The following is a 21285-nucleotide window of genomic DNA, read 5'->3' on the forward strand; positions in this document are numbered from 1 at the left end:
CCACTGGCATCCTAGGTGTACTGAGTCACACACATTACACACACCTCGAGAGTTTACCTGTTTATACTCAAACTTATATGATTGCATTAACTCTGAATGTGCCACTGATTAACTTTATGTGAGTACAATGCTCTTAAATGACATATAAATGATGAAACTTGCATGGGTGACGTGTTTTGGAGTCGTGTGCATTGAATATGAACGAGCTTGTGTGAAATTCAGTTATGTTCTTGTATATGAAGTGGTATAGTTATGTTACATGTGCATTGATTTCATGATCACCGGAGTTTATAGTTGTAGATACCACCCTGAGATTCATTCACGTCATTTGCTAGAGACTAGCAAAACGTTAGTTGGGGGGTGTGATTACGCGCCGAAACTGCGTAATTGGACGCTTAACCCGGGCTTTACCGTTTATATTTTTAATTAAATGTCCAAATTTATTCAATATTTTAATAAAGTGTCAAAATGATCATTCTTGAATTTTATTGCACTATTTATGAGAATTTGGTAATTTTTTGTCGCAGGAAAATTCCCGGGAATCAAAACCGACACCTGTTCGTATTTTGTACATAACTTTTCCATCCAAGCTCCGATTGAGACGATTCAAATTTCTAGAGAAAGAGGAAAGGATTATCTACAACTTTTGTGTTTTGAGTTTTGTGAGATACGGGTTTCAAAAGAGCAGAATTTGTAATGAACAGAGAATGAAAAAAATGAAAAAAATATAGCAATTCGGGTTTCCTATTCGGGTCTAGGGCTTTCCCCCCTATCCTATTTAACCCTTCTCTTTCTCTTCCTGCATAGGCAGCCCCCATGGCTCCCCATTCTCCTCTTTTCCTTCTTCTTCTTCTTCTTCTTCTTCTTCTTCTTCTTCTTCTTCTTTAGTTTGTTTTTTTTTTTTTGTTCTTTTCAATTCTGCTTCTCTCCCCTTGTCTCTCTTCCTTCCCTTTGTCTTTCCTCCCTCACTCTCCCCCTTTCCTCTGTTTCTCTTGGCCTCCTCTGCCCTCTTGCAGTACGGCCAGCCTCCTCCACCATCTTCAGCAGTCCCCAAGCACAGCAGAACACTAGCCGACTCCATAGCAGGACCACCAAAGCGCAGCAGCAACTTCACAGCTCCGTGGATTTGTTTCTCTCTCTCTCTTTTCCTTTCTTTTTTTCTTTTATTTACTTTTCTTTGAATCTTGGAATATTGAAGAAAGTTTAGTTTTTTTTTAATGTTATTGGAGTTTTCTTTCTTTTTGTTTAAGTTGAGTAATGTTGAGTATTTCATTATTGTTAAATTAATCTCTTTGTTTATCTAATTGATAGTTATTTTAATTTAGCATTCTTAATTAAATTCATATATTTTTTTGTCGAAATTCGATTTAGTTAGGGTCTATGATTAGTAAAGGTTGTGTTTTTATTGTGTTCCGTTATTGTTTATGTCTTTTAAATTTCCGTTGAGTTCATGTTTACATTTAAATTGTGAGTCTTGATTTGATCTCTTAATTGTGCTAAAGGTTCGATTTTTAGTAGGTTTGGGTTTTTTTTAGTGTGTGTCTAATTTAGTTTCCATTGTGTGTTTTTAAGTCCATGTTCTAGGTTACCATCTTTAATTAGTGCGTGTGTCGATGTTTCCTTAGGTAGATTAGAGTTTCTATTCTAGCGTGTTTTAATTCCTTATTTGTAGTTTCCATTTTTAATTAGTGCGTGTCCCAATGTTTCTTTAAGTAAACTAGGATTTCTATTCTTGTTTCTTTTATTTAGTACATGTTAGTTTTAGGGTTTTTAAATTACGTGTCATCTAATTCGGCAAAAGTAAAATTGAACAACTCTTGAAAAACCCGAATCTGAACTAAGTTCAGTACCCGTTTAATTTCGATTGGAAGAACACTATACTCACATAAAGTTAATCAGTGGCACATTCAGAGTTAATGCAATCATATAAGTTTGAGTATAAACAGGTAAACTCTCGAGGTGTGTGTAATGTGTGTGACTCAGTACACCTAGGATGCCAGTGGACACCTACAGAACGGTCGCTTTGACTCGGCCTAACTGGTATACCCTCAAGAACACTCAAAGAAAATGGGTTCACTCATCATATGTGAGGAAGAATGTCGCGATCAAACATCCCACATATTAAAAAGGAACAAACACTAGGTATATGGAGTGAACTAGTCTTGAAAGGATCTAGCCTATCTATGAGGTGTCGGGTCCTTCACCCTAGCATCTTCTCACCTACTCGCCATATCCAACTGAGACCACCCTAGATCAACTTATTCATAAACTTTTCGTGAATACATCTGAGGCATTAACCGGTTGAAGAATCTTCATACGTGGAAAATATGTGTCGTCCTTGACTTTTTTGTGATATGTATGGGCCGGCATTGACATTTCATTTCATGCGCATGTGTATTGCTTATTCTTTATTTTGCTCATTCTTCATTTTCTGTCATTTCTTGATCAGTTAGGACAATCATAACACTTTTTTTTTGTAATCTTCATACCATCAATGGGAATTGAGCTCGAATAGGAGTTCATGAATTAAGTTTATCTCTAGGGGTGGCTCAGCCTTCACATCTTGAGTAGGCTACAAGATCTATCTCCCCACCAGGTGTCACCTCTAGGCTAGCAAATCAAAAATAAAGACTAGTGTATAAGGAATCATCCAGAAAAAGAGAATTGAGTTCTATGAACTCTGATTTGATATTAACGCTCAAAAGGACGATAAATGGCTCAAGAATATCTCACAAAGGTATCATAGTCGCCACGGGTGCTCTCTCAGTGCTCACAGGAAACCTTAAGTGCAATGAATCACGTGAATGTGTTTATTCAGTCTCGTGAGATGCCGTATAAATACAGGAAATTATATAGTCAAATTAACATAAATGTACTACCAATCGATTCTTCATGGAGTCATAAGATCATATAAAGAGAAAACTATGCATGATTGACTCAAATGTGTCATTCTTAAGTTATATGCAAGTATGCGAAAGGTATGAGTCAGTGTTAAGCATGACATAGTGCAATATAATCCTTCAGTACTCCTCCTTTCTTTCTCTCTCTTTTTTTTATTTTTCTTTTTTTGATTTATTTTTATTTTTTTATTTTTTTTATTTTTTATTTTTTGTTTTAAACCCAGTACGTGTACGTGCACAGTATCACATGCGAATGCTCATCCCCCCCAACTAAAGTGAAACATTGTCCTCAATGTGAAAGCATAGGGGAAATAGAAAATATTGTGCATGAGAAAAGTAAGGCGTACCTGAGTGGCGAAATAATGGAAAACAAAGATCGAACTACGAGAAAATAGACCTGAAAACTAACTAAAAATAAAATAAGATAAAATAAAAGGAAAAGAAGGAAAAGAAAAACATCACAATTGTCTTGGCGGAGGCTCTGGAGGAATTTCATCTGGTGGCCATAGGTCTATAAAGTGCACCAGCGATTCTCCAAATTTAAGCCGCCATAATCGATCAGTCGTCATACCTGCATGAAAATCAACCTCAAATGAATTAATGCGTATCAAAATACCAAACAATTTGTGTGCAGGTCGACCCTCTTGTGTTGACAAGAATGGGTCTTTATTCAACATTGTTTCCAGGAAATTTGCTTCTTTACGAACTAACGGTTGAGAGAAAGTGATCGGAATAATTACCTGCAGTTCTTCAGAAGCATTAACATTAAAGGTTTTACCTGATTCTTTGAAAATTATATGCTCACCAGACTGGTCACCCTCTTTATCGGGTATACATATCATCATACCACTGCAAGAGTCTGCCTCTACATTAGGCTCCTTAACATCTGATTTAGGTGGGAGTGACGGTTCCACGATTTCTGAGCTCAGAGTATGAGATACCACAGGTTGGTACCCCGTATGAGTATCAGTCTCCTCATCAACTAAATGCTCCACTTTTGGGCTCGTTTCCTCTGATTTTTCTTTGAATTCATCTATTTCAGCCGTAACTTCCGGTGCTGGGACAACTATTTGTCCGACGATGAGCATTTCAGATTGGGGGTCGTCTTTCTCGCTACTGAAGGTGATGGTGGCCTTTGCTGTCTTAAGAGAAACATCATGTATTTGTTGTTGCGGTTACTGGTACTCTTGAGAACTAGGCTGAAGTTCTGCGAGTGTTTCCTCGTTTTCTAAGATGTCCAACTGTGTGCTTATCGCATTAATGGTGTCCCGCAATTCATTATTATGATCGACTTGAGTTTGCATGAACTGTTGGAGCATATTCGCCATCTGAGTTATGCTATCCTCTAGAAATTCCGACGGCGTACAGCTCTGAGGGATCTGTGGTGGTTGGTATTGAGGCGGAGGAATATCTGGGCAGTTTGGTGGTTCATATGTATCACCACCACTAATTGTGCTGATAGGTGCCTGAGTGTATTGTGTGTTGCACTGTGGGACATTGTCAGCTAAGTAATCAAAGAATGATAATACCTGATATGGATCCTCGCTGACGGGCTCTCCATTAGACATAGTCTGGACAAAACACTTGCAATCAGGGGTAAGAGCAGTATAAAAATAATTAGTTAACCTCGATGAGTCAAACCCGTGATGTGGACAAGTACTTAGCAGATCCTTGAATCGTTTCCAGCAAGCCCCAAATGTCTCGTCATCCTGCTGAACAAAATTAAGAATCTGTTCCTGCAAAAATTGAGTTTTCTGTGAGGAACAAAATGCATGCAGAAATTCACGCTCCATATCATCCCAATTAGTGATAGAATGAGGTCTCATAGAATGAAACCAAATCAGTGCCCTATCCTGCAAAGTAGCAAGAAATAGATTCAGTCTAGTAAATTCGTCAGTTCTAGCATGAGAGAAAAACATGTTGCAGGTTAACTCAAACTCTGCTAGGTGCTGATAAGGACACTCAGATTCTGTCCCGTAAAACTCGGGTAGCAATGACGTCCTCCCGCACTGCATCATGAAATTAAGCTCGTCATAAGGCAAAACAGTGGAAGAGGATGCAGTGGCATATTCAAGTTGCAAAAAGTCCATTATCGTGCGTGGTGCATGTGCAGCCATTTTTCAAAACTCGATTTTTTTTTTCTTTTTTTTGTTTTCTGCTTTTTTTTTTTTCCTTTTTCTTAAAACTAATAAAAATGACGGGAAAATGCAAAATTGAGACTAAGAACGACATTCCCCGGCAACGGCGCCAAAAACTTGACTCACTCGAAAAATGAGCAGCTCGAAAGCCATCCCAAGTATAGGAGTTACGTCGTGTAATATTAAGCCCAAGGGCTAGATCGTCTCCTCAGGGAATGCGTTTAATCTCAGATTTTACGTTCTTCCAATCGAAATTAAAAAGGTACTGAACTTAGTTCAGATTCGGGTTTTTCAAGAGTTGTTCAATTTTACTTTTGCCGAATTAGATGACACGTAATTTAAAAACCCTAAAACTAACATGTACTAAATAAAAGAAACAAGAATAGAAATCCTAGTTTACTTAAAGAAACATTGGGACACGCACTAATTAAAAATGGAAACTACAAATAAGGAATTAAAACACGCTAGAATAGAAACTCTAATCTACCTAAGGAAACATCGACACACGCACTAATTAAAGATGGTAACCTAGAACATGGACTTAAAAACACACAATGGAAACTAAATTAGACACACACTAAAAAAAACCCAAACCTACTAAAAATCGAACCTTTAGCACAATTAAGAGATCAAATCAAGACTCACAATTTAAATATAAACATGAACTCAATGGAAATTTAAAAGACATAAACAATAACAGAACACAATAAAAATACAACCTTTACTAATCATAGACCCTAACTAAATCGAATTTCGACAAAAAAATATATGAATTTAATTAAGAATGCTAAATTAAAATAACTATCAATTAGATAAACAAAGAGATTAATTTAACAATAATGAAATACTCAACATTACTCAACTTAAACAAAAAGAAAGAAAACTCCAATAACATTAAAAAAAAACTAAACTTTCTTCAATATTCCAAGATTCAAAGAAAAGTAAATAAAAGAAAGAAAGAAAGGAAAAGAGAGAGAGAGAGAAACAAATCCACGGAGCTGTGAAGTTGCTGCTGCGCTTTGGTGGTCCTGCTATGGAGTCGACTAGTGTTCTGCTGTGCTTGGGGACTGCTGAAGATGGTGGAGGAGGCTGGCCGTACTGCAAGAGGGCAGAGGAGGCCAAGAGAAACAGAGGAAAGGGGGAGAGTGAGGGAGGAAAGACAAAGGGAACGAAGAGAGACAAGGGGAGAGAAGCAGAATTGAAAAGAACAAAAAAAAAAAAAACAAACTAAAGAAGAAGAAGAAGAAGAAGAAGAAGGAAAAGAGGAGAATGGGGAGCCATGAGGCTGCCTATGCAGGAAGAGAAAGAGAAGGGTTAAATAGGATAGGGGGGAAAGCCCTAGACCCGAATAGGAAACCCGAATTGCTATATTTTTTTTATTTTTTTCATTCTCTGTTCATTACAAATTCTGCTCTTCTAAAGCCCTTATCTCACAAAACTCAAAACACAAAATTTGTAGATAATCCTTTCCTCTTTCTCTAGAAATTTGAATCGTCTCAATCGGAGTTTGGATGGAAAAGTTATGTACAAAATACGAACAGGTGTCGGTTTTGATTCCCGGGAATTTTCCTGCGACAAAAAATTACCAAATTCTCATAAATAGTGCAATAAAATTCAAGAATGATCATTTTGACACTTTATTAAAATATTGAATAAATTTGGACATTTAATTAAAAATATAAACGGTAAAGCCCGGGTTAAGCGTCCAATTACGCAGTTTCGGCGCGTAATCAGACGTCTACAACTCTACACAGAAAGCCACATCGACTATCCATCTCCCACCCCCTCGTGGGGTGGTTAACAAAAGTCTGAACATAGATATTTGATCTATATAGCTACGGTACCGAGCTCCTGAAACTGAACTAAACTAATATTTGGGTTCTGATAACATATAATACATGATATTATAGCATTTTTCATAATTTCATAAATACGGCCTCGCACCGAACATTTCATAAATACGGCCTCGCGCCAAAATCATTTCATATATATGGCCTCGTGCTGAAATCATTTCATATATATGGCCTCATGCTGAAATCATTTCATATATATACGGTCTCGCGCCAAAATCATTTCGTACATATCATTCTGGAAAGTAAATCAATTATCATGTATTTGTCAAAATCATCATAATATACTATATCTTTACATAACTCTTGGAAACATGCTTTATTCGTAAAATTTCGTTGTATCATTACTTTCATGAAAAATAACATTCATGCTACATAAGTTGAATAATTCCGTACATTTCATTCTAAAATCACATTTTCTTTATAATAGCAGTATTTTCCCAATAACATACATTTTCTCAATAATATTCAAATATCATGCATATTCCCTGAAAATTACTTTGCTGATAATAATAATAATAATACGTGTGGAAAAATAACTGCTCTAGTTTATTCCCTTACATGGCAACTAAAAAACCCCTATGTATTCCTAGACTCACACCCGTAGGATTTCCTAATCAATACCCTGTAAATGAAAACTCCCAATACTAAACTTCAGTATTTTCAAGTGTATATCATATCCTATAACTACAGTAAGACCAAATTCAACATAAAAAGTCTTACCTTAACTCAGGGATGAATTCCAACTTGCTTTCACCAACGATCCGCTCCGGCAGATTTGGAGAGAACTTCCCCAGGAGCGTCGTGGTGGCTTCAAATCGTCGAACCAGTAGAAATCCAGCCCGAAATCAAAGAGAGAAGAGATAGAAACTGAAGGGAGAGAGAGTGAGTGAGATTTTTCTTAATTTTGTCATTTAAATTTAGGTTTCTGCACTATTTATAGAGCCAAATTCATCGACAAGACACATCACCTCATCGATGAGTTCTGTAGAAAGTTCGTCAACGAACCTGCACCTTCGTCGATGAATTTCAGATTTCCCAAAATCCTCTCTCGGTATCTTCTCGTCAACAAAACTTGTCTTTGTCGACGAGGCCCTCTTATACCCTTTCGCGTTCGTCGACGAAGTCTGATGCCTCCTTCTGTTTCTATTTCCATTTCCCCTCTTCTTTATTATTTAAATATTATTATTATTAGGGTTGTCACAGTGGACCCTAGTTCTTAGGCCTAATGATCATACCATTATTGGAACTAAATGGGTATATAGAAATAAGAAAGATAAGAATGGGGTAGTAACTAGGAATAAGGCTAGGCTAGTTGCCCAAGGTTATAATTAGGAAGAGAGGATAAATTTTGAAGAAACATATGCTCCTATTGCTAGGTTGGAAGCCATTCGAATGCTACTTGCTTATGCCGCTTTTAAAAACTTTAAATTGTTTCAAAATGGCTATGTTAATGGGGAAGTATATGTAGAACAACCACCCTATTTTGAAAATCATAAATATCTAGATCATGTTTATTGGTTGTCTAAAGCCTTGTATGGATTAAAATAAGCTCCTAAAGCTTGGTATGAGGGACTTAGTGGTTTTCTGCTAGAAAATTGATTTACGCGTGGCAAGATTGACACTACACTCTTCATCAAATCCAAAAATGATGGCATGCTCCTTGTTCAAATTTATGTTGATGATATCATTTTTAGAGCAACCAATGCCAAATGCATGCAAAGTGAATTTGAAATGAGCATAATGGGTGAGCTTAGTTTCTTTTTAGGGCTGCAAATTAAACAAGCTCAATATGGAACTTTCATATGCCAATCTAAATATGTCAGGGACTTGTTAAAGAAATTTAATAAGAAAAATTGTAAAATTCTTGGTACCCCTATGAGTTCTTCCATTAAACTTTATCAAATGAGCAAGGGATCCCTGTTGACGTGAAATTGTATCGTGGCATGATTGGGAGTCTTCTATATCTTACTGCTAGTAGGCCTGATATTATGTTTAGTGTGTGCATGTGTGCTAGGTTTCATGCCGCTCCTAAGAAATCTCATCTAATAGCAGTTAAACGAATCCTTAAGTATCTAGTTGGAATTATAGAGTTAGGACTATGGTACCCTAAGCATACTACCTTTGAGATTGTAAGTTATACTGATGCTGACTTTGCCGGTAGTAAGGTTGATAGAAAGAGTACCAGCGGCACTTGTCACTATTTAGGAAAATCTCTCATTTCTTGGTTCTCCAAGAAATAAAACTCAGTTGCCTTATCCACATCCGAAGCAAAATACATTGCAGCTGGAAGTTGTTTTGCTCAAACTCTTTATATGAAACAACAACTTATGAATTTTGGATTACACTATGATACAGTACCAATTAAATGTGATAATACTAGTGCAATCAACATCTCTAAAAATCCTATCTCACATTCACGAACTAAACACATTGAAATTAGACATCACTTCCTTCGTGATCATGTGCAGAAAGGGGATGTGGCTCTTGAGTTTATATGCACTGATAAGCAGTGGGCATACATTTTCACTAAACCACTTCTAGAAGATAGGTTCATACAAATTAGACGTGAATTAGGTCTCATGCATAGTAGAGATGTCTCCTAGATATTTCATAGTTTGCATAAATTCATAGGGAGCTTTCAAATAATTTTAAAAGTCTAACAACTAATATAACTATTGATATCTTTTATTGGCTTAGACTTTGTGAAATTGATTATGTTTTGCAAAGCATAATTCTCATATCTACTGCATGATGATGATTGCACTTATGTTTTATATCTTGATCATACTAGAACTATTTGAGTTGCCTAGTTGTGAATAAACTGTTAGGTCTTAAAAACTCAAAACGGGTTATTTTTATATAGAAATTTTTAGGAAATGTCTTATTTTCAAATGGCATGCTGCCGAAATTTTTAAAATTCCCAAACTTCTCATGTATACAAATGACTCTTACCCAATGCCTAAGGCTATTAATTTCATGGCCCTTTTTTTTGTTGCCAAAAGAGGGAGATGGATGAGATGGCAAAAATTGGGTTAACTGAAAATTAAATTGAATTGAACTTAAATGGAAAATTATTTAAAGTTTTACATAATGGTTCTACATAATGCACATTGTTAGGGGGATCCTTCAAAGGCTATACCCATTTTTTGCATGATGTATTTGTCATCATCAAAAAGGGGGAGAATGTTGACCTTATAGGTCACTCTCAGTTTTGATAATGACAAATACTTATGTATTTGATGGTTTTCAAGTGTTTGTACAGGCTTAGATAAGCATCTCAAAGAATGACACTTGAAGCAAGACATGAAGACCCTGAAAACTTTAATTTGTATTGTCAATTCAATTTATGTAATATGGGTCTGTAATAGTAACTAAGGATATGGTCTGTATTAATTAACCTACATATCATGCATATAGGATATATGGTAAGCTCCAGTACGATCATAGTATGACTTTAGGTTCGAACACTCATGCACACATATCATACAAAATACAAGAGTGTTCAAAATGCACTTAAATTGAATATTATAGAGAATTTGAGAGAGCTTGGGCGACCGAACCCCAGGAGTTCAAAACTCCTCAGGCGCCCGAACTATTGATAAGTCAATAGTTGACTTAGACTCTCAGGCAACCGAACAAATTTGTGCATAACGTCCATGGGCGACCGAACCACCCGAAAAGGACATTCCACCAACTCGGGCTACCGAGCTTTTTAGTTCAAATTGAGCCCCAGGCGACTAAACACACGAGTTCAGGCTACCGAACCTATGATCGGGCACCCAAAAATCTAAAAAAATGTTTCTGACTTTGATTCGGGCCATTGAATTGTAACTCGAGCTGCCAAAACTTATTTTAAAGGCTTTTATTATTGTGTCTCTTCAGGTGACCAAACCACAGTTCAGCCACCCGAACCTCGCCGGATTAAAAAATTTTTAACTGAGGTAAATATGGGTTAAGCTGGGTTAATTGGGTTTAAATGATTTGAAACTTTTCTAAAAATTCCTAACAACTCCCAAATGGTTATAATTTTACCCTTGCCTATAAATATAGGCTCATTTGTGATGATTAGCAATTAATTAGCAATTTCATTAGTCAAAAATCCTCTCTTTTGAAAATACTCTCTTTGTCCAAATATTCTCAAATTTCCATTTCCTTGATACATTCTGAGATTGTGAGAGCATATTTAGAGTGCTTGTGATTGCTAGATTGTGTTTGATTGTGATATTATTTTTAGGGAATTTGGCTTAAATTTATCCTACAGATTTCAATATTATAATTCTTGTGTTGGGATAAACTAACAAACTTAGGATATTTGCATTGTTATTGCAAGTGTCCCATAGATTTGATTTTTTTTGAGCTAAAATATTTTCAACAAGCAAAATATTTTCAAACTAATAGTGTGTGACTCACTCGAAAAATGAGCAGCTCGGAAGCTATCCCAAGTATAGGAGTTACGTCGTGTAATATTCAGCCAAAGGGCTAGATCGTCTCCTCAGGGAATGCGTTTTAATCTCAAATTTTATGTTTGTCCAATCAAAATTAAAAATGTACTGAACTTAGTTCAGAATCGAGATTTTCAAGATTGTTCAATTTCACTTTTGACGAATTAAATGACACGCAATTTAAACCCTAAAACTAACATTCACTAAATTAAAAAGTAAGAATGGAAACCCTAACCTACTTAAGGAAACATTGAAACATGCATTAATTAAAAATGACAACTTCAAACAAGGAAATAAAGTATGCAGTGGAAACTCAATCAAACACACACACACTAAAGACCGGAATTTTAACACACTTCAAGAGATCGAACCAAAACTTAGTACTTTAAACACTTGAACAATACCCAGATGACATAAAAACACAAACTTTAATAAGAAAGAACCTAAACTAAATCAAACCACAATTAAATCTTTCCCAAAAAAAAAAATCAAACAACTAGTTGACACTCAATAATATTAAAACAAGGTGAACATTGCAGTAAACATGAAACAATTCAAATTACAATTAAAAATCAAACTTTTAACAAACCTTAAATTAAAACAGCACATCATTCTACTAAAATAAAAACAAAGAAAGCAAATAAGAGAAAAAGAGAGAAAAACAGGGGGTGCTTGGGCTATTGTGGTTGGTAATTGGCAGCAGGCTGCTGCTGCTGCTTTGTAGGACAGTAGCTGGCTGTGTGGTTGCCTCGGGTTCAGCTGGTGTGGCAGTGGCTCCGGAGAGAGGCTTCAATGGTTGCTGCAGGTTGGTCCTCGGATTTCAGCAGATGAAGGATCTAGAGCAGAGCATGGTTATGGCCACTGGTTCATGATGAAGGAGAGATTGCAGAGGAAAGCTATTCACAGCAGCTACAGGCCAAGCAGGAGCAGCAAGCTTTGAGGGATGTTGCTATAGAGGATGTGTAGCAGCAGCAGGTCTTGACGGCTCTCAAGTTCAACTGATGCTTTGCAGAGGGAACAGGGGATGAGGAAAGAATAAGAAAGAGAGGGAGACAAGGTAGGAATAAGAAGAAGAAGAAGAAAAGAAGAAGAAGGGTGAGAAGAGAGTAAAGAGAAAGGAAAGGGAAGGGAAGAGGGGTGGTGCTAGAGGCACACCGTGTGCAGGGGGAGAAGGGAGAGCATTTAAAGGGGGGAGGGAATGCCCTAGTGACCCGGATGCAACTCACTTGACCCATTTAGAGGACCCGACCCAGACATGCATAGCCGGGTCACATCAACTCATTTGTTTATTTTTTTTTCTTTATTTTTCTCATTTTTATTCTCTGCGAACATGGCCTGTTTTGACCCTCTTGGATCCTGTTTCTCATAAAACTCAAAACACAAAAGTTGTATATAATCCTTTTTTCTTTATCCATAATTTTGAATCGTCTCGATCAGAGCTTGTACGAAAAAGTTATATATGAAATACGAACAAGTATTGGTTTGGGTTCCTGGGAATTTTCCTGTGATAAAAAATTACCAAAAAATCATAAATGGTGCAATAAAGTTCAAGAATGATAAATATGGCACTTTATTAAAATATTGGACAAATTTGGACATTAATTAAAAATATAAGCCGTAAAGACCGGATTAAAGTGCCTAATTACGCAGTTTTGAGGCGTAATCACACCTCCCAACTAACGTTTTGCTAGTCTCTAGCAAATGACGTTAATGAATTTCAGGATAGTGCCTACGATTACAAACTCCAGTGATCATGAAATCAATGCACATGCGACACAACCATACCATTTCCCATACAAGACCATATCTGAATTTCACACAGGCTCATTCATATTCGATGCACATTCTCCAAAGTATGTCACTCATGAAAATTTCATCATTTAAATGTCATTCAAGAACAAAATACATACATGAGGTTAACCAGCGGCACAATTCAGAGTTAATGCAGTCATATAAGTCCGAGTATAAACATGTAAACTCTCGAGGTGTGTGTGATGTGTGTGACTCAGTATACCTAGGATACCAGTGGACACCTGCAGAACGGTCACTTTGACTTGACCTAACTGGTATACCCTAAAAAACACTCAAAGAAAATGGGTTCACTTGTCATAAGTGAGGAAGAGTGTCACGATCAAACATCCCACAGATTAAAAGGAACAAACTCTAGGTTTACGAAGTGGACTAGTCTGAGAAGGATCTAGCCTATTTATGAGGTGTCGGGTCCTTCACCTTAGCATCTTCTCACCTACTCGCCATATCCAACCGAGACCACCCTAAATCAACTTATTCACAAACTTATCGTGAATACATCTGAGGCATTAACCGGTTGAAGGATCTTCATACGTGAAAAATATGTGTCGTGTCCTTGACTTTTTGTGATATTTATATGAAGCCGGCATTAGCATTTCATTTCATGCGCATGTGTATTGCTTAGTCTTTCTTCTGCTCATTCTTCATTTTTTGTCTTTTCTTGAGCAATAAGGACAATCTTAACACTTATTTTGTAATCTTCATACCATCAATGGGAATTGAGCTTGAATAGGGGTTCATGAATTAAGTCTATCTCTAGGGGTAGCTCAGCCTTCACATTTTGAGTAGGCTACAAGACCTAGGTTTCTATCTCCCCACTAGATGTTACCTCTAGGCTAGCAAATCAAAAGATAGACTAGTGTACAAAGGATATCTAGAAAAAAATAAAAGGAAAGTTGAGTTTCATGAACTCTAAGCTGACGTCAAAAACTCAAAAGAACAATACTTGGCTCAACAATACCTCACAAGGTGTCATAATCATCACGGGTGTTCTTTCAGTGCTCACAGGAAAACCTTAGTGCAATGAATCACGTGTATGTGTGTATTTAGCCTCGTGAGATGCCATGTAAATACATGAAATTATATAACCAGATTAACACGAATGTACGACCAATCAATTCTTCATGGAGTCATAAGATCATATAAAGAGAAACTAGGCATGATTGACTCAAGTGTGTAATTCGTAAGTTATACTCAAGTATGTGAAAGGTATGAGTCAGTGTTACACATGACATAATGCAGTGTTCTTCCTCAGTGCTCTTCCTTTCTTTTTTTTTTCTTTTTTTTTATGATCTTTTTTATTCCTTTTTTTTTTTATTTTTTTTTATAATATAAAACCCGGTACGTGTACGTGCACAGTGTCACATGCGAATGCTCATCCCCCCCCAACTAAAGTGGAACATTGTCCTCAATGTGAAAGCATAGGGAAAATAGAAAAGACTATGCACGAGAAAAGTAGGGTGTACCTGAGTGGCGAAATAATGGAAAATAAAAATTGAACTACGAGAAAATGAACCTGAAAACTAACTAAAAATAAAATAAGATAAAATAAAAGGAAAATAAAGGAAAGAAAGACATGACAATTGTCTGGCAGAGGCTCAGGAGGAATTTTGTCTAGTGACCGCAGGTTTATAAATTGCACTAGCGGTTCTCCAAATTTGAGCCGCCACAGTGGATCAATTTTCATACCTGCACGAAAATTATCCTCAAATGAATCAATGCGTGTCAAAATACCAAAAAATACGTGCGCAGGTCGACCCTCGTGTGTTGACAAGAAGGGGTCTTTATTCAACATCTTGTCCAGGAAATTTACTTCTTTATGAACAAACGTGCGATGTGAAGTTATTGGAACAATTACCTGTAGTTCTTCAGAAGCATTAACATTAAAATTTTTACCTGGTTCCTTGAAAATTATATTCTCACCAGACTGGTCATCCTCTCTATCGGGCGCACAGATCATCGTACCACTGCAAGGATCTACTTCCACATTAGGCTCCTTAACATTTGATTTAGGCGGGAGTGACGGTTCCACGATTTCTGGGCTCTGAGAATGAGGTACCATAGGTTGGTACTCCTTATTGGTATCAATCTCCTTATCAACTAACTGCTCCACTTCTGGGTCTGTTTCCTCTTATTTTTCTTTGACCTCTTCTAGTTAAGCCATAACTTTTGTCGTTGGGACAACTGGTTGCCCAGCGGTGAGCATCTCAGGTTGGGGAACTTCTTTCTCGTTTCTTGAAGTAGTGGAGGTCTCTGCTATCTCAAGAGAAACATTGTGTATTTTTTGGTGTGGCTGTTGGTACTCTTGAGGACTTGGCTGAGGTTCCATGGGCAATTCCTCTCCTTCTAAGATGTCCAACTGCGTGCTCATCGCATTGATGGTATCCCGAAATTCATTTAATTCATGAGTACGCTGAGTGTACTGATTGATCTAAGTTTGCATGAGTTTTTGGAGCATATTCGCCATTTGTGTCATGCTATCCTCAAGAAGTTCTGACGATGTACAACTTTGAGGGATCTGTTGTGGTTGATATTGAGGCGGAGGATCATCTGGATAATATGTTGGCTCATATACTTCTCTACCACTAATTGTACTGATAGGGTGTGCAGTCATGGGTGCCTGATTGTATCGTGTATTCCACTGTGGGACATTGTCAGCTAAGTAATCAAAGAATGATAGTACCTGATTTGGATCCTTGCTGACGAGCTCTCCATTAGACATGGTCTGGACAAAGTACTTGCAATTAGGGGTAAGAGTAGCATAAAAATAATCAGCTAACCTCCATGAGTCAAACCCGTGATGTGGACAAGTTCTTAGCAGATCCTTAAATCGCTCCCAGCAAGCCCGAAATGTCTCGTCATCCTGTTGCACAAAATTAAGAATTTGTTCCTGCAAAAATTGAGTTTTTTGTGAGGGAAAAAATGTATGCAGAAATCCATGCTCCATATCAGACCAATTAGTGATAGAGTGAGGTCTTAAGGAATAAAACCACATATGTGCCCTATCCTACAAAGTAGCAAGAAATAAATTCAGTCGAATAGATTCATCAATTCTAGCATGAACGAAAAACATAATGCTAGTTAATTCAAACTCTACTAAGTGCTAATAGGGGCACTCAAATTTCGTCCCGTAGAACTCAGGTAGTAATGACATCCTCCCGCACTGCATCATGAAATTAAACTCTTCATTAGGCAAAACAGTGGAAGAGGATGCAATGGCATATTCAAACTGCAAAGTCCATTATCGTGCGCGATGCAGGTGCAACCATTTTTCAAAACTCAATTTTTTTTCTATTTTTATTTTCTGTTTTTTTTTTTTCATAAAACTAATAAAAGTGACGAGAAAAACGCTAGTTTGAGGCTAAGACTAACATTCCCTGGCAACGGCTCCAAAAACTTGACTCACTCAAAAAATGAGCAGTTCGGAAGCTATCCCAAGTATAGGAGTTACGTCATGTAATATTTAGCCAAAGGGATAGATCGTCTCCTCAGGCAATGCGTTTTAATCTCAAATTTTACGTTTGTCCAATCAAAATTTAAAACGTACTGAACTCAGTTCAGATTCGAGATTTTTAAGATTGTTCAAATTCACTTTTGAAGAATTAAATGACACACAATTTAAACCCTAAAACTAACATTCACTAAATTAAAAAGTAAGAATGGAAACCCTAACCTACTTAAGGAAACCCTGAAACATGTGTTAAATAAAAATGGCGACCTTGAACAAGGAAATAAAGTATGCAATGGAAACTTAATCAAACACACACACACACACACACACACAAGACTGGAATTTTAACACACTTCAAGAGATTGAACCAAAACTTAGTACTTTAAACACTTGAACAATACCCAAACGACATAAAAACAGGAACTTTAACAAGAAAGAACCTAAACTAAATCAAACCACAATTAAATCTTTCCCAAAAAAAAAAAAATTAAACAACTAGTTGAAACTCAATAATATTAAAACAAGGTGAACACTGCAGTAAACATGAAACAATTCAAATAAAAATTAAAAATAAAACTTTTAACAAACCTCAAATTAAAACAGCGCATCATTCTACTAAAATAAAAACAAAGAAAGCAAATAAGAGAAAAAGAGAGAAAAACAGGGGGTGCTCGGGTTATTGTGGTTGGTAGTGGCAGCAGGCTGCTACTGCTGCTTCGTAGGACAACAGTTGGTTGTGCGGTTGCCTCTTGTTCAGCTGGTGTGGCAGTGGCTCGGGAGAGAGGCTTCAATGGTTGCTGCAGGTTCGTCCTCAGATTTCAGCAGATGAAGGAGCTGGAGTAGAGCATGGAGATGGCCTATGGTTCGTGGTGAAGGAGAGATTGCAGAGAAAAGTTGTTCACAACAGCTACAGGCCGAGCAAAAGCAGCAGGCTTTGAGGGTTGTTGCTATGGAGGATGTGTAGCAGCAACAGGTCTTGACAGCTCTCAAGTTCTGTTGATGCTCTGCAGAGGGAACAGGGGATGAGGAAAGAAGAAGAAAGAGAGGGAGACATTTAAGGGAAGGGAGAGACAGAGTGGGAATAAGAAGAAGAAGGGTGAGAAGAGAGTAAAGAGAAAGGAAAGGGAAGGGAAGTGGGGTGGTGCCAGAGGCACAGCATACGCAGGGGAGAAGAGAGAGGATTTAAAGGGGGGAGGGAATGCCCTAGCGACCCGGATCCAACTCACTTGGCCCATTTAAAGGACCCGACCCGCCATGCATGGCCGGGTCACATCAACTCATTTGTTTATTTTTTTTTTCTTTATTTTTCTCATTTTTGTTCTCTGCGAACATGGCCTGTTTTGACCCTCTTGGAGCCTATTTATCACAAAACTCAAAACATAAAAGTTGTAGATAATGCTTTCCTATTTCTTTGAAAATTTGAATCGTCTCAATCGGAGTTCAGATAAAAAGGTTATGCATGAAATACGAACAGGTGTCGTTTTGATTCTTGGGAATTTTCCTATGATAAAAAATTACCAAAAATTTATAAATGGTGCAATAAAGTTCAAGAATGATAAATATGGCACTTTATTAAAATATTGGACAAATTTGGACTTTTAATTAAAAATATAAGCCGTGAAGACCGGATTAAAGTGCCCAATTACGCATTTTTGACGCGTAATCAGTGTGCTTATTTCATTGAAGAAAATCTTCTTGAACTAGTTTGAATATTTGATTGATATCTTTGAAATATTGATTTGCTATTGAACTGTGCTTTGCTTAAATTCCAAGACATTGCTTGTATTGAACACTCTTGAGCATTTCATTGATTATACCATATTGAGTGTTGATAGCACAACTATTTGCATCACAGAGCTTACACTATATCCATATTATTGATGTGTATGTGATTGCGAGTATTGAAAACATATCTACTTTACATGAAAGCATAATCACTGTACTAGTTGATTGAGAAAATACTATTGTATTCCAGGCATTACCTGAGGGGGTGATAATCTAGCCTGGTAAGGATTGTGTAAAGGTTGAGGTTAGCCCTGTGTTAATTGAGTTGATTGTTTAGGTGCTGCTCCACCCGTTTAAGTGAGCATTATAGTGGTAATCCTTGTGCTTGTTAGCTAAGGCAAGGACGTAGGCAATTTACCGAACCTTGATAACATTTCCGCGTGTCACTTCTCTTTACTGCTTTCTGGTGCATGCTTAGTTGATTAAATTGCGTTATTTAATTTCTGCTACATATTACAATTGATTTATTTTACTTACACTAGATTGACTTTAGGGTTGTGAATATACTGCTGTTAGGATACTAACCTAGGGCATTAATTTTAAAAACACTAATTCACCGCACCTTTTGGGATCACAGTAAAGCTAACATGAAGAGTAGAGGAGAAACTATGGTCTTTGGAAAGCATGAAAATAAAAGGGCTATTAAGCACTATATATATATATATATGAAAGATAATATATGTTTAAGCCTTTTAAAACAAAATTATCTCAAGAAAAAAGAAGCCTTTGAAGTAAGAATATATGAGTTGATATGTGCTCCAAGCTTTCTTCAATAACCCACAAGATTTTCTTCCAAGAAGAATTTTCAAAATGAAATAGTGGGAGAAATATGAAATTTAAAGCACAAATGGGTAAAAAAAAATGAGGGAGAAACAAATAATAAGCAAGTATGCTCCCAAGGGGGTTTTTCCACCTTTTACAAGTTCTTGGGGTTGATATTTATAGGTTAAAACCAAAACTAACTGTTTTATGGCCGTCGAGGGAAGATATAATATTATATTTTGAAAAACTAGTCGTTTTTGCCCCTTGGGGCGCTTTCTGCGCGGACACCTTTCAGTGTTTTGGACATAACGTTTACTATAGAACTCCATATTAGCCATTCTTGATATAGACAGAAAGCTAAGAGAAAATCCCACAATTTTTATGTTGAATACTTTTTAAGATAAGAATTTATGGATTGATGAAAATGTCCATCAATGAGATGGAAGAAACATGAAGGGAATTTTTCTACTACGTACACCTTTCAGTGTTTTGGCCATTACTTTTTGTATGCAACTCCAAATTGGAAATTCTTAGTATCAATAGAAATCTAAGAGAAACTCCCATAACTTTCATGTTGAAAACGTGTTAAGATAAGAAGTTATGGATTGAGAAAAATGCTCGTTTATACTATCTAGTCGGCTGGCCGGTCAACTGAACCCTTTGTAAAAATTAGTTTTTATCTTCTTTTAACTTCAAAACCATTTTAAAACATTTGTATAAGTTAGGAATTTTATGAAAACGGTTTTTCATGTTACTTGGAGGTCTTATGGTCAATCTAAGGTCATATTTGAGTTTCAATTAAATCATATGTAATGCATGCACAATTAATCCCTAATTACTATTACAACCCAAAAATTAAACAAGTCTTCATGCTTTTGCTCCTCGAATACACCATGGAATACGTCAAGGTCTGCTCGTTTAGGTGCTCTTATGGCTTCCATTAGGCATTCGTTACTTGTGCTTCCCGAGAGGTAAACCTATTCACACTCAATGCATAAATAAGATGCTTATTATTTGTCATAATCAAAATAGGGATCAGACTCAAAAAGTCGACAATGTATACAGTGAATGTTTTAAAGATTCAACCCCAAAAGATATCTTCCCAAAAGATTTTCAAAAGACTTGTTCAAAGAAAGTTAATTTTTTTGTTTTTAAATGATCTTGCAAAATAGTATGTGTGAGTGTAAGCACGATTGCAATAAGACTTTCCTAGCACAAATTATATGTTCTCAAGTATTTCAAAAATAACTAATATAAATTTTCTCCTAATGATATTTATCAATAAAATATATGGGAGATCCAAGAAGCTAATTCTTAAAAATAAATTTTTACAAACAAAGAACAAGTGAAAGTATAAACTTTGGATGAAGAAAATAAATGCCCAAAGATTAAAGTGCTCTCTTTCAAAATGATTTTTTAAAGATATGTAAAAGAGAGAGAGGGAGTATGAGTAGTATACTTTGAGAAGATTGGAAGAATTTGACCAAAATGAGTATAAAAATTTGAGAGAGTTTTTGCTAATGATGTTTTCTAATCTTCTGCTAATTAAGACAAATGAAGGGGTATATTTAGATTTTACAAAAAATATAACCGTTAGGGATATGGAGGTCATTTTGGAAAAAGATTAATAAAGCTTAATTAATTTTAACCTCAATTAACCACGGTAAAAATTTGACAAACCCGAGAGGTTTGGTCGACCATATTCGAAGTTCGGTAGACCATATCACTAAGTTTGGTCGACCGTGGCATTTTTGAACTAAGGTTTTGGTCGACTGTCTAAAGGCGATTTTGAACCTTTCGTAGGTTCGGTTGACCATGGCTTGGGTTCGATTGACCGTTCATGTGGTTCGGTCAGCCATGACCAGTTTGAACTACACTGATGGTCGGCCAAACAGTTGGGGCTCAGACACGCTTTGGTTTGGTCGACCAAGGACGGTATGTTCATTTCAGAACGGTCAACCGAGTGAGGTCAACATGTTGACTTCTGACCAATTCGATCGACCATGGCATTAATATTGCCAACGGTACGGTTGACCAAGGTAAGTCAAACTATTGACTTTTCCATGGTTCGGCCGATCAAGGCTTTTAACATACCATGAGGTCGATCAACCGAGCTATGGTTAACATTTTGACTCCAGGGCAAAC

The sequence above is a fragment of the Malania oleifera genome, chromosome 11 (genome assembly GCF_029873635.1).
Source record: "Malania oleifera isolate guangnan ecotype guangnan chromosome 11, ASM2987363v1, whole genome shotgun sequence".
NCBI lineage: Eukaryota > Viridiplantae > Streptophyta > Magnoliopsida > Santalales > Ximeniaceae > Malania > Malania oleifera.